The sequence below is a fragment of the Ursus arctos genome, unplaced genomic scaffold (genome assembly GCF_023065955.2).
Source record: "Ursus arctos isolate Adak ecotype North America unplaced genomic scaffold, UrsArc2.0 scaffold_27, whole genome shotgun sequence".
Taxonomy (NCBI): domain Eukaryota; kingdom Metazoa; phylum Chordata; class Mammalia; order Carnivora; family Ursidae; genus Ursus; species Ursus arctos.
Window position 1 is genome coordinate 39800066 of NW_026622952.1, and position 15719 is coordinate 39815784.

The following is a 15719-nucleotide window of genomic DNA, read 5'->3' on the forward strand; positions in this document are numbered from 1 at the left end:
ACTATATTACGCTAAAAGCCTCTCTATAGCTAAGGAAACCATAAACAAAATGAAAGGCAACCTATGGAATTAGAAAAATATTTGCAAGTCACCAAGCTCATAAGGAGTTAATAGGCAAAATACACAAGAAACACAACTCAATAGAAAAAAATATTTAAAATAAACAAAGAAATCTATAAAAAACTTATCAAACTCAACACCCAAAAAACACAAAAAAATCCAGTCAAGAAATGGGCAGAACACATGAACAGACATTTCTGCAAAGAAGACATACAAATGGCTGACAGACACATGAAAAAATGCTCAACATCACTTGGCATCAGGGAAATACAAATCAAAACTACAATGAGCTACCATCTCACACTGGTCAGAATGGCTAAAATTAACAACTCAGGAAACAAAAAGGTGTTGGAGAGGATGTGGTGAAAGAGGAACCCTCTTACACTGTTGGTGGGAATGCAAGCTAGTACAGCCACTCTGGAAAACAGTATAGAGGTTCCTCAAAAAGTTGAAAATAGAGCTACGTATGACCCAGCAATTGCACTACTGGATATTTACCCCAAAGATACAATTGTAGTGATCCAAAGGGGAACCTGCACCCCAATGTTTATAGCAGCAATGTCCAAAATAGCCAAACTATGGAAAGAGCCCAGATGTCCATCGACAGATGAATGGATAAAGAAGATGTGATATATATATATATATATATATATATATATATATATATATATGCATATATATGATGAAATATTACTCAGCAATCAAAAGAATGAAATCTTGCCATTTGCAATGACATGGATAGAACTAGAGGGTATTATGCTAAGCAAAATACCACTCAGAGAAAGACAAATACCATATGATTTCACTCATATGCATAATTTAAAAAACAAAACAGATGAACATAGGGGAAGGGAAGGAAAAATAAAATAAGATGAAAACAGAGAGGGAGACAAACCATACGAGACTCTTAACTATAGGAAAAAAACTGAGGGGTACTGGGGGGATGGGGTAACTGGGTGATAGGAATTAAGGAGGGCACTTGATGAAATAAGCACTGGGTGTTATATGTAACTGATGAATCACTAAGTTCTACCTCCAAAACTAATAATATACGTTAATTAAATTGAATTTAAATTTTAAAAATCTTTAAAAAAGAAACTAAATGGATATTTTTCCACAGAAGATAGACAAATGGCCAACAGACACATGAAAATGTGTTTAACATCATTTATCATCAAGGATGCAAATCACAACTACAAGGACATATCACCTCACACCTCCTAGGATGTGTATTACTAAAAACACAAGAGAGCAAATAGTGTTGAGGATGTGGAGAAAAGGAAACCCTTGTGCACTCTTAGCAGTAATGTTAACTGGTAGAAAAGAGTATGGAGGTCCAAGAAATTAAAAACAGAACTACAAGATGATTCAATAATTCCATTTCTTGATATATATCCAAAGGATGATAAAAAGATGTGTGTATATGTGTGTGTATATATACAAAAAGTATATATATGTGTGTCATATATATATATATACACGACATACATACATACATAATCTCTATATATACATACGCACATACGCCTGTATAAGCAACAGAATATTACTCATTCTTAAAAAAGAAGAAATCATTTGTGATAACATGGATGAAGCTTGAGGGCATTTATGCTGAGTGAAATAAGACAGAGAAAGGCAAATCCTGCATGGAATTACTTATATCTTACTTTAATGCAGATTTTTTTTAAGCTCAAAATAAAGTGAAACTCAGAAATAGAGTAGGAAAACAGTTGCTGGGGCTTTAGAATAAAAGGACTAGGGAGAAGCTGGTTAAAAAGGTACAAACTTTGGTTATGAGATGAACAATAAACAAGATCTGAGGATCTAATGACTACACGGTGACTATAGCTGAGAGCATTGTACTGCATAACTGAAACGTGCTGAGTAGCATTTAAAGGATCTCACCAATGAATGAATGAATGAATGAATGAGTGAAATATGCAGTAAGTATGTGAGGTGATAGATGTGTTAATGAACCAGACAGTAGGGAAATCCTTTCACCATATGTATGCATATCAAATCATCATGTTGTACACTTTGTTCTACTGATTTTTTAAAGGTTTATTTATTTATTTCAGAGAGAGAGAGAGAGAGAGAGCACAAGCAGGGGATGGGCAGAGGGAGAGAGGAAGAGACTCCCTGCTGAGAGAGAAGCCAGGCACTGGCCTTGATCTCACAATCCTAACATCATGACCTCAGCCAAAACCAAGGGTCACAGGCTTAACCGACTGAGCCACGCAGGTGCCCCCATGTTGTACACTTTAAATAGCTTACAACATTATTTCTCAATGAGACCTAGTAAAGCTGAGGAAAAATGAGATGTAAATCATTTTAGTTACAGCCGACCAGTATTTATTACAACACGTGAAATAGAGTAGACTCAGATAGAAACTACCAGAAAGCATTATGGAAGGGTAAATACTCTTTCATAAGCTTTTACTTCAGAAGACAGGTGGCAGATGATAAATCATAGAACTATGTAGACAGCCCGAAGGCCATGTAAAGGCATCTCCTACTGTAGAAATGCTCTGTGCCAACAATTAGGAATTAGATGAATGAGAGGTGACAGGGTTCCACCAATAGGCCCTAACACATTGGATTTTTGTGAGAATCAAACAAAATAATGGACAGTACCTGAGATAGAGTAAGAGTTCAATAAAGTTATGATTATTCTGTCAGTAAATCATAAGTATTTTTAGTATTTCTGCCCCTGCCACCCCCCCCCCGCAAAAAGCGAGGGCTACCTGCATCTTAGAGTTTTATGCACCTTAATGAACTTTCAATTTTATCTAATCTAATAGTTTCTGAAATTTAAATCCCACTGTATGATCCAGCAGACTGGATGAAGTGAGGCAGGTGTCTGGTGTGAGCTCTGCCTGCCATTTCCGATCATTCACACAGCAGTCTCAAGTTCATTTAATGAGCTCTTCCCTGACAACAATCTATAGCTCTATATCATTCTGTTGGTATCGCTACTTGATAATCTCTCTTTTCCTTTATACATACGTACATATATGTATGTGTATATATAGGTATGCATATATATGTATGTATATAATGCTGTTTCCCCACTACCAAGAACAATTAGTCCATGAAAGCAGATCTCTCTTGTTTACTAGCTAGAACTGTGCCTGAAACATAACAGACTATCAATAAATATTTGTTGAATACAAACAGACAAAATCAAGATATCAGTGGAATTCACCTTAGTGCCCACCCAATCTTCCTTTAGATTCTTTAGTCCTTGTATAACCAATATTATTTTAAGGTTTCTGCTCCTGGGTGCAGATTTTTTTTTCAAGATTTTATTTATTTATTTGAAAGAGAGAGGGAGAGGGAGAAGCAGACTCCTGGATGAGTGGAGAGCTGGACATGGGTCTCAATCCCAGGACCTTGAGATCATGACCTAAGCTGAAGGCAGATGCCTAACCAACCGAGCCACCCAGGTGCCCTAAGGGTGCACTAGAATTTTAAGAAAGGTTTACCTCCTGCATTCCAGAGCTCATAAAGGGCTGGCTGGAGATAGCCAGACAGAATCACCATTACCCTCAGAGTATCACTAATAAGTACTAAATCTCTCACTTTCCCTGCCCTTCTATCCTAGGATTTTCCCAGCTGTTTTCACACTGAATGTAGGTCTTATGTCAGACCCAAGAAAAGTGGGAGCATAAAAAAGAAAAAAAAAAAAACTTACGAAAATATGACTTGTTGCACTGCATGAGGAAGTATACATTTATATGTAAATAAATATTGCTTTATATGTACATAAATCCCTTAAGTCTAAGGCATGTTTTCTTATATTAGCAAGGGATGTCTGTTAACCAGAAAATTCCAGAATCCTAAGGCAGCCTGCAGAATTTATTGAGATTCAGAGATCATCCTCCCCTGAATTAAATTTTTAAAAGTACCCTTTCATCATTTTTTTCTTTTTTTAAAGACATATGAGCTAGAATTTAATCCTTTATCCTTGGGAAGTGTCTCGGGGAAAGGCAATATTCAATTTCTTCACTTAGAGGCAGTCTTATTCCCCCTTCTTATCGTTTATAATCTGTTTTTTTTTAATGGCCTAGCCCTTGAATGGAATATGGAAGGCAACTGAATGAAATATGCAAAGATAGGGTGCATAGGAAGATGAAAATCTAGAAGAGGGTGGGATAAAGCAAAGACCATTCAGAAAAACCACCTTTAACCCTTAGTAGTGAGACTTCAGGTGACCAGAGTGCCCACTATGAACCATCTCCTGTTACTCAGTGCAGAGCAATAAAATCCTGCTCTAAAGAGAAATGTCAGGAACATTTTACACAGACAAGGAGATCCCAATTTGTTAGTTCCTTCCTCTTTTTAAAATTCCTTTCCCATCTCCTTTCTCTCTTAATGCCTTCATTTTGATACTTACCCTTCATTTTGATTTCCCTTACCCTTTCATTCTGAATTGAAGTAGTCACTTAAAGATCTGTAATAAAGCAATTGCACTACTGGGTATTTACCCCAAAGATACAGACATAGTGAAGAGAAGGGCCATATGCACCCCAATGTTCATAGCAGCATTGTCCACAATAGCTAAACTGTGGAAGGAGCCGAGATGCCCTTCGACAGATGACTGGATTAAGAAGATGTGGTCCATATAGACGATGGAATATTACTCAGCCATCAGAAAGAACGATTGCACAACATTTGCTGCAACATGGACGGGACTGGAGGAGATAATGCTAAGCTAAACAAGTCAAGCAGAGGAAGACAATTATCATATAGTTTCACTTATTTATGGAACATAAGAAGTAGGAAGATCGGTATGAGAAGAAAGGGAAGAAGAAAGAGGGGGTAAACAGAAGGGGGAATGAACCACAAGAGACTATGGACTCTGGGAAACAAACTGAGGGCTTGGGGGGTGGGGGGACAGGATAGGCTGGTGATGGGTATTAAGGAGGGCATGTATTGCATGGTGCACTGGGTGTTATACGCAAACAATGAATCATGGAACTTTACATCAAAAACTAGGGATGTACTGTATGGTGACTAACATAATATAATAAAAAATATTATTAATAAAAAAATATGTAATAAAGGGCCTCTCATTCCTCATGTACCATTTTATTCCTAGCTGAAATATTTGCTGTTGTATAGACATGACCATACTATTGAATGTCTATAATTCGTTCTATATCATGATTATAATAATAGGTGCAATCCTAGGGTAAGCAAATAATCTCTCAAAGAGCATACTTCATTCCTCTAAGGAACATAAACTCTTCCAAGAAAATGGGATTTCATTAACTAACTTAACCAAAAACACATATGCATAATGGCAGTAGGCATTTCTGATGGCAAAGTGCCAATTTTGAATTCCAGAGGAATCTAAGAACTAGCATGTTGGCCTCTGCCACATCTAAACCACCTACACCACAAAATGAGAACACAGAACACAACAGACATGACTCTTTGGATAGTACGATGATATATTTTTTGTGTCAATTTAACTGGGCCATGGGTACCAAGATATTTGATCAAACATTATTCTGGGTGTTTCTATGGGATGTTTTCAGATGCGATTGACATCTGAATTGGTAGACTGAGTAAAGCAGGTCGCCCTCCATAATGTGCGTGAGCCTCGTCTAGTCAGCTGAGAGCATCAATGAAACAAAAAAAGCTGACCTTCCCCCGTGTAAGAGTAAATTCTTTTTCCTGATGGCCTTCAAACGGGGGCATCCGCTTTTTCCTCTCTAGCACCTCTGACTAAAACATCAGACCCAGTCTTCCTGGGTCTCCAGCCTGTCCACCTTCAGACTACAGTTACACCATTGGCTTCCTCTGTCTCCAGCTTGCTGACTCATCCTGCAGATTGTGGGACTTGTCAGCCTCCATAATCTTATAAGCCAATCCTTTTAATAAGTCTCTTGCTTTATTACTCTTATTTGTATTATATACAACCTATTGGTTCTGTTTCTCCTGAGAACCTTGATTAATACAAATAGAGTAAGTTATATTACAAAAGGCAAACCTTTAAATTCAGTTTAGATTTCTAAAAGCTGGGGTACATTTTACCCCAGTAGTCAACTTTGGTAAGGTTTCTGGATCCTCCTCTTTATTTAATTTCCCCTCAAATTTCCAACAGGTAACAGTTTAAGATATCACATTTTTTTAAGGAAATGGTAATATTCTCCCATATAGTCAGTAGAGGAATTAACTATCCTACCCTGCCTTATAGAATTTTAGTTGGAACGAGCATGAAAGGGAAGCTATCTACAGCCTCCGTGTCTGGAAGTGAAAAGGAGCGCCAAGAAGATGAATTTATCTCCCAAGGGTATAGATCCTCAGAAGAGACACTCGGGCTCAGATGCAATCTTCTAACTCAAATCAGAGCTGGGCTAATACTTCGCATAGTTAGATGTTTGGTACAAATAAAAGTTACCAACGTATCTGAACTCTACTCAGTTAAGTTTCATGTGCATAAATGGGGAGAAAAAATAAAATTATGAAGAGATTCTTCTTAGAATGTTTCACACCCTCTCTCCCAGCAAAGCAAAGCACAAACCCTGAGCAGTTACAAGTCATTGTCTCTGAAGTTGGTTAGAAATCTATTGATAATATTTCATTACCAATAGTGCATTAAGACCTTTTCCAGATTCCAGCTCACAAATGTGGAGAAATTGGATTCTTGTGGGTAATGATTCATTTATTTCATCTCCTCCTTTGCCCTTTTTCATTTGGTGGGATTGATTTTCTTTCTTCATATAATTTCACTTGTCACTATTCATGACTTGCGAATTGACCCTCTCTTCTCTTTGTACTTTCCTTTACGAGCCAACTTCTATTCTTAAAAACAACTGAAACGCACATTAATAAAAAAATACTGAAGATGGCATTTATGCAAATACTTGCTTTAAGTTATGTTTTCTTACTAATATAAAGTTCTGTGCTTCAGATACACCTATAAAGAAATATCAAACTACCACCAGGACTAAGATAGTGAGACGAAAATTCCTCAGGTGTCCAACGGTAGCCCCTCTCATCCCACGTATGCATCCCAGCAAATTTAACCTTGAGCTACCTTTTATCCTACAGAAGGAAGAAGTGGGAAATAATGGGATCTCTGCCTTCAATTTTCTAAGGCAATGCCCAACTGTTTTAAGTTATTAAAAACAACAACAATTAGTCGAATTTCCCTTGAGTTGCAGAAAAATGGGCCTTCTAAAATTCTGGCAAGCCAGGGGGACCCTGCTTTCTCCCCTAATATGAAGACTGAGTGTTCTTGGAGCAGCTTGGTTGAAATAACTAGTATAGTTTGATGCTTATAAAATTTCCTTATGTCCAAGTATTACTACTGAATATTATTCCCAACTGATGATGTAAGACCTGGGAATAAAAGGGCAGAATCAGAGCAAGAGAAAAGATTTCTGGGCTGGGCAAGCCCCTCTCATGTACAAATAGTGACTGTGGGACTGTCCCCTTGCCATAGTCTTTAGGGAACAAAGAAAGCTATATTGAAATTTGTGGCATTAGTAGTTACGCTCATTGTCTTTTCTTTCTAACTCCACTCAGTTTATCAGGTTACTTTTTCTGGTATGGTAGTTCTGAAGTTTTTTTCTGAAGTAGAAATTACAGTTTCTGGCATGACTATCTTCAAGCTAAAATAGTTGGACAAATTTATTTCTCCTTTTTTGTATGAACATAAGGTACAACAGAACAATAGATACCTGGGCAATGTCACAGAGATCTTAATATTTTGCTACATTGCCTCTTGCAGATGAATCAACTGTCAAAAGCATAATACTCCACTGAAGAAGAATTTATTTGCACACAATAATGAAATATTTTACATTCAGCTGATTGCCCACATTCTGAAATATCTTAATGTATCTTTAAAATTTTATTTCTCAATCTTTAAGTGACTTGAAGATCTATCAATTCAAGAACGCTTGGACCATCAAGAGGAGGAAACACTGGTTTGACTGACCTAAAAATCAGATTTGGTATATATTTACTATAATTTGGATATGTTGTTCAAGCATCTTGAGTATCAGTTACCTCATTGACAAAATATGGAAATAATGCCTACTCTGAAGACTTTTTACCAGAATTAGAAAATATAATGTCTTAACAAAGTACTAGACACTAAAGGGAAACACTGCTCAGTTTTAAGAATATATTTAAAATATTCACTGAGAGAAGAGTCAGTGCAAGGCTTAGGATAGATGGGTTAAAGATAGAAATGGTACCTTCCTGGAATCTGAGTAGATGTGAAAAAGCTGGAGCTAGAAATAAGGGGGAAAAAAACGTGTCTGGGTATTTAAATACTACAGAAGGTCAGAATTAAAAAGTACATGGCAATTTCTTTGCTATATGGAAATACAGAGAAAAGTGTTCAACTCTGACCCTAGGATCTGAATGAAATGATCAAACAGATATAAAAATTGAGTACAACGGTGTCTGGGCTGGTAAACAAGAAAAAATGCAAGCCATGTACAATCAATCAATCAATTAATCAATATCTGCTAAATATAGTGCAAACATTAAAAATAAAACAAGTTAGAAAAAGATCTTTCTCCTGCCCTAACAAGAAAGTTCAGCATTTTGGGAACTCCATACTGAACCTCGTGAAACCATACCTACCATCGCCAGCAAGTGAGACTGGAAATACTATTGTACCTGGTGCAGTTAGGAAGTTATACCACTCAGAATCCTTGCTAATTCTGAAGATCGGCCAAAATTGCAAGCAGATGCAATCAGTGGGTTAAGTATTCACAAAAGCATATAGCCAACAGGTATTTAGAAGACCAAAGGGGCCTCTCCATTGTGCAGACAATATAGAACACTGTATGGATGATGCTCTTCAGGGCACAGGCACAACTTGCAACTGGCTTAGATAATTTATCTCTGGATTTATCAATATGGGTATTTTTTGACATATTGATCAGAACAATTTCATTAAAAATAATATCAGTATCTCTTAAGCTTAAAAAATAATTTTAAGACCAATGGAAGAAGTTAGTAATATTCTGTTAGTGAGGATATGGGAAATTGGTATTCTTGCTTATCAAAATGGGAAAGGAAAATTATTGTGGAAAAAAATTTGGCCTGTGAACTGTCTGTAATTTTCTTTTTTCTTAAAAAAATATATTTTTTTAAAATTTTAAGTAGGCTCCACACCCAACATGGGGCTTGAACTCACAATGCTGAGATTAACAGCTGCATGCTCTACCAGCTGAGCCGGCCATGAAATCCATTTTGTCCATAGTTTTTGAACCAATAAATTAAGATTTAGAAATTTCTGAGAGGATATATAGATGCACACAAGTATTTACATACAGGACATGTTCACCTTTGCCTGACTTCAATTAACAGAAAACAAACTGGGTATTTTCTGTTATCCTCTCCACCTATTGTTACTACATATATTATTTTACCTGCCTTAAATACCTTTGTATCTTCTCTTCCTTACCTAACTCGGGCTTCTCTTTTCAGACATAGCTCATTTCTCACCTTCTCTGGGAAGCTTTTCCTGACATCCCGGACAAGATAGAAGGTTCCTTCTCTAAATTCCCAGAGAGGTCTCTGCATATTTTTTATCATTGTGCTTATCACATTACATTAAATCTATGTAAGTGATTTTCTTCTGTACCAAACCACAAAATCTTGAGGTATGCAAAAAATAGTTTTTGAATTGAACTAAAGTGAACTGTACAACTGAACAGGGAATACAGAAGATACAGTTTGGGGAAGATGTGTATTCAGCTTAGATACGTTGAATTTGCAGTAGATATTAAACATTCAGGAGAAAATCTCAAGAACTGTTTGGAAAATTGGCAGGTGGAAATTCACATTCGGGGATCAAGAAAGATGCCCAGTCAAGAGAGATTATCAATGAGCTTTAGCTATTTTTTTAGAAGTAGCACTTTAAAAAAAAAGGATGAGAATATTAAGGAAAAATACAGAAAAAGAAAAAAGAAGGCAGCACAAAGAACCTTAGGAAGTACCAACACTTAACCATTTGAAGAGCAGGCAGTGGATTTAAAAGATATATGGAGAGGACAATGTCCAAATCACAGGTTGCAAAGAAGAGTAATCTATATACTATTATTTCTTGTTATTGTTTATGGTTAGAACTGTGTTCTCAATCTGGGACAGTTTTGTCCCTCAAAAAATATTTGACAATATCTGATGACATTTTTTTGTCACAACCAGGGGAGTACAGGTGGGGTGAGGGGAGAGATGCTGTTAGAATATGGTAGGCAGATGACAGAGTAGCCACCTGTGTTAATTTGATAAGACTCCCCAAATCAGACACCACAGATTGAGTGACCTAAAAAACACAAACTTATTTTCTGAAGACTGGATGTCCAAGATCGAGGTGCCTCCAAGGTTTGGTTCCTCCTGAGGCCTCTCTGCTTGGCTTTCAGATGGTGGCCTTCTTGCTGTGTGCTCACTTGGCCTGCATACTCTGTGTGGACAAACCCCAGTGTCTTTCAGGGTGTCCTGATTCTGACCCAGGATATGGGTCAGAATGATTAAGACCCACCCAAATGAACTTATTGTAACTTGATTAACTCTTTAAAGGCTCTATCACCAAATACAGTCACAATGCTGAGGGTTAGGGCTTCAACATATGGATTTAGAGGGAAACAATCCAGTTCATAACACTCTGCCCTCTAGATACCCAAGAATTTATGTCCTTCTCACAAGCAAAATATATTCACCCCACCCCAACAGCCCAAAATTATTTTTTTAAGGTTTTTTTTTAAGATTTTATTTATTTATTTATTTATTTATTTATTTATTTATTTAACAGAGAGAGGCAGCCAGTGAGAGAGGGAACACAGGCAGGGGGAGTGGGAGAGGAGGAAGCAGGCTCCCAGCAGAGGAGCCTGATGTGGGGCTCGATCCCAGAACGCTGGGATCACGCCCTGAGCCGAAGGCAGATGCTTAACAACTGCGCCACCCAGGCACCCCTGTTTTTTTAAGTTTTTATTTAAATACAAGTCAGTTAAAATGCAGTGTAATGTCAGTGTCAGGTGTACAATTTAGTGCACACCACACATCAGCGGGAGCTCATCACAAGTGCACTCCTTAATCCCCATCACCTATTTCACCCAACCCTACCCACCCACCTACCCTCTGGGAACCATCAGTTTGTTCTCTGTAGTTCAGAGTCCACTTCTTGGTTTGCCCCTCTTTTTCCCTTTGCTCATTTGTTTCATTTCTTAAATTCCACATGTGAGTGAGATCATACAGTACCTGTCTTTCTCTGATTGACTTATTTCACTTAGCATAAAGCTCTCTAGCTCCATTCATGGCATTACAAATGGCAAGATTTCACTTCTGATATATACAAACACACACACACACGTGTATGTGTGTGTGTGTGTGTGTGTGTGTGTATCTCACATTATCCTTATCCATTCATCTATCAATGGACACTTGGGCTGTTTCCATAGTTTGGCCATTGTAGATTAAGCTGCTATAAACACTGGGGTGCATGTGTCTCTTTGAATTAGTATTTTTGTATTCTTTGAGTACATACATAGTAGTGTGATTGCTGGGTTGTAGTTAATTCTATTTTTTTACTTTTTGAAGAACCTCCCCACTGTTTTTGGCTGCACCAGTCTGCACTCCCACCAACACTGAAAGAGGGCTCCCCTTTCTGCACATCCTTGCCAACACATTGTTTTTTGTGTTAATTTTAGCTATTCTGAAATGTGTGAAGTGATATCTCATTGTAGTTTTGATTTGTATTTCCTTGGTGGTAAGTGATGGTGAGCATTCTTTCATGTGTCTGTCGGCCATCTGTATGCCTTCTTTGGAAAAATGTCTATTCATGTCCTCTGCCAATTTTTAATTGGATTATTTGGTTTTGGGGTGTTGAATTTTGTAAGTTCTTTATATATTTTGGATACTAACACATTATTGGATACGTCATTTGAAAGTATATTCTCCTGTTCTGTAGAATGTCTTTTAGTTTTGTTGATTATTTTCTTTGCTGTGCAGAAGCTTTTTATTTTGATGTAGTCCCAACAGTTTATTTTTTCCCGGTTCCCTTACCACAGGAGACATAGCTAGAAAGAAGTTGTTACAGCTGATGTCAAAGAAGTTACTGCCTGTGCTCTCTTCTAGGATTTTTATGGTTTCAGGACTCACATTTAGGTCTTTAATCCATTTTGAGCTTATTTTTGTATATGGTGTAAGAAAGATGTCCAGTTTCATTCTTTTGCATGTAGCTGTCCAGTTTTCTCAACACCATTTAAGAGACAGTCTTTTTCCCAATAGACAGTCTTTCCTGTTTTGTTGAAGATTAATTGACCATACAGTTGTAGGTTCATTTCTGGGTTTTCTAACTTATTCCACTGATCTATGTGTCTATTTTCCTGCCAGTATCACACTGTTTTGATCACTACAGCTTCACTTTTTTAAGTTAAAATATTTTATTTAATTATTTGAGAAAAATAGAGAGAGTGAAAGCACGCGTGGCTACAGAAGCAGATGGAGAAGCAGACGCCCCGCTGAGCAGGGAGCCCATGCAGGTGTTGATCCCAGGACCCTCAGATCATGATCTGATCCAAAGGCAGACACTTAACTGACTTAACTGCCCAGGAGCCCCATCGCTATAGCTTTGTAATATAACTTGAAGTCCAGAATTCTGATGTCCCCAGCTTTACTTTTCTTTTCAAAGTTTGCTTTGCTATTCACAGTATTTTGTGATTCCATACACATTGTTGGAATATTTGTTCTAGTTCTGGGAAAAATGCTGGTGGTATTTTGACAGGGATTGCTTTAAACCTGTAGATTGCTTTGGGTAGTATAAACATTTTAAAAAGATTTGCTGTTTCAATGTACGAACATGGGATGTCTTTCCATTTCTTTGTGTCATCAATTTCTTTCATCAGTGTTTTATAATTTTCAAAGTTTTTCAGTTCTTTGATTAGGTTTATTCCTATGTATCTTACTGTTTTAGGTACAACTATAAATGGGATTGCTTTCTTTGTTTCTGCTGTGTCATTGTTGGTGCATAGAAATGCAACAGATTTCTGTATATTGATTTTGTATCCTGTGACTTTACTGAATTTGTGTTATCAGTACTAGCAGGTTTTTTTTTTTTTTTTTTGTGGAGTCTTTCCAGTTTTCTATATATAGTATCATGCCATCTGCAATAGTGACATTTTACTTCTTCCTTGCCAATCTGGTTTCATTTCTTTTTGTTGTCTTATTGCTATACCTAATAACTTTTAGTACTATGTTGAATAAAATTAGTGAGAATGGACATCCCTGTCTCATTCCTGACCATAGAGGAAAAGCTCTCAGTTTTTCCCCATTAAGGATATTAGCTGTGGGTTTTTCATATATGGCCTTTATTATGTTGAGGTATGTTCCCTCTAAACATACTGTGTTGAGGGCTATTATCATGAATGGATGTTGTATTTTCTCAAATGCTTTTTCTGCATCTACTGAAATAATCATATGGTTCTTTTTTTTAATAATAATTTTTAATTATGTTATGTTAGTCACCATACAGTACATCCTTAGTTTTTGATGTAAAGTTCCATGATTCATTGTTTGCGTATAACACCCAGTGCTCCATGCAACATGTGCCCTCCTTAATGGCACCGGCCTATACCAGCCCCCCACCCCCCCAAAGCCCTCAGTTTGCTTCCCAGAGTCCATAGTCTCTCGTGGTTCATTCCCCCTTCTGTTTACCCCCCCCTTCATTCTTCCTTTCCTTCTCCTACCGATCTCCCTATTTCGTATGTTCCCTAAATGAGTGAAACCATATGGTAATTGTCATTCTCTGCTTGACTTATTTCACTTAGCATAATCTCCTCCAGTCCCATCATGATATATGGTTCCTATCCTCTTACCTATCTCTCTATTGATCATTTGATTGATTTTTGATCCTACAAGAAGCCATAACTTTATTTATGGTAGAAACAATACAAATTCCAATCTAAGTTGCAAATATTCTTTTGAAACACCAAAAAGTGGTCCTTGTTTTCAGATGGTTACATTGTTAATTCTATAATAACATTTACAATGTCATTCCTGTTGTTCCTCAGGACTCGGATGCCTTTGCTCTTGACACATTTGCTTGTGACGTGACTAATTCTATGTCCTTAGCCTCTCCATGTGTTTCCTCAACCTCTTCCTCTTTGCTCTCCTCCTGTACAGTTGGAGTCTGTGTGTTTTCTTGAATGTTTGAGACAGCTTAAACTTGAACACTGAGTTTCTTAGCAGCCGCTAGTTGTGCCAGCTAAGACAAATCCTTGATCTTGGCTTCCCTAAAAACTATGTAGGTATCTGAAACTGGGCTCTTGTAGACATCTGGTTTTGTGATGACAGAGAGAGTATTCTTAGATTTCTGGATAGTGACTCTAGTAACCCCTTTAACCTGTCGTAGACCCATTTTAGACATAGCCTTCCATACCTTCTTTTTACTCTGGCTCTGTTTTGCTTTACTGACTGGTTCTTTATCAATTTCAGCTGCTGCTGCCAGCTGGGCTTATGTGGTTGCCAGTGTGGAATCTTGTTTCTTGAGCTCTGACTCATTAATGTTGGATTCTATTCCAGACCCAGTCTCAGTCTGGAGCTATGGTACCTCCTGCTTTATGGTTTCTGTGGGTTCAGCTGGCATTGTGTGCAGGGAACATGGAACCAAGATGGCAACAGAAAGGGAGCAAGTGGGAGTGTAGCCCATACCTGTTGCAGAAGGATTATCCTTTCTTTTATAAATGTGATATATCACATTGATTGATTTGTGACTGCTGGACCACTCTTGCAACCCAATTATAAATGCCTCTTGATCATGGTGAATCATTTTTTTAATGTTGTCGGGTTTGGTTTGTTAGGATTTTGTTGAGGATTTTTGCATCTATGTTCATCAGAGATACTGGCCTTTGTTTTCTTTTCTTGTGGTGTCTTTATCTGGTGCTGGTATCAGGGTAATGCTGATCTCCTGGAATGAAATTGGAAGTTTTCCTTCTTTTTCTATTTTTTGGAATAGTTTGAGAAGAAAAGGTAATAACTCTTTTAAATGTTTGGTAAAACTTGTCTGTGAAGCCATCTGGCCCTGAACTTTTGTTTGTTGGGAGATGTTTTATTACTGATTCAATTCTTTGCTGGTTATTGGTCTGTCAAAGTTTTCTATTTCTAACTGTTTCAGTTTTGGTACTTTTTGTTTCTAGGAAATTATCCATTTCTTCTAGGTTGTCCAATTCGTTGGTATATAGCTTTTCATAATATTCTCTTATAATTGTATTTCTCCTTTCTAATTTATGACTTTATTTATTTGGGCCCTTTAGCTTTTCTTTTTGATAAGTCTGGCTAGAGGTTTATTAATTTTTTCAAAAGATCAACTTCTGGTTTCATTCGATCTGTTGTATTTTATTTTTTTAGTTTCAATATCATTTATTTCTGCTATAGTCTGGGTTATTTCCTTCTTTCTGATGGCTTTAGGCTTTGTCCTTCTTTTTCTAGCTCCTTTAGATGTAAGGTTAGGTTGCTTATTTGAGATTCTTCTTGCTTCTTGAAGTAGGCCTGTGTTGCTATATACCTCCATCTTAGGACAACTTTTGTTCCATCCCAAAGGTTTTGGACCATTATGTTTTCATTTTCATTTGCCTCCATGTATCTTTTTTCTTATATTTCCTGGTTGGCCATTCATTGCTTAGTAGCAT

General features: G+C 37.2%; 1 long non-coding RNA gene and 1 pseudogene across 1 annotated transcript in view; both read right to left on the bottom strand.

The window, feature by feature from the left end:
* LOC125283702 (uncharacterized) overlaps window positions 1-15719 on the bottom strand; it is a 407951-nt gene that overhangs the window by 86791 nt on the left and 305441 nt on the right. The window lies entirely within an intron of this gene.
* LOC113247700 (nascent polypeptide-associated complex subunit alpha-like) lies at window positions 14049-14677 on the bottom strand (annotated as a pseudogene).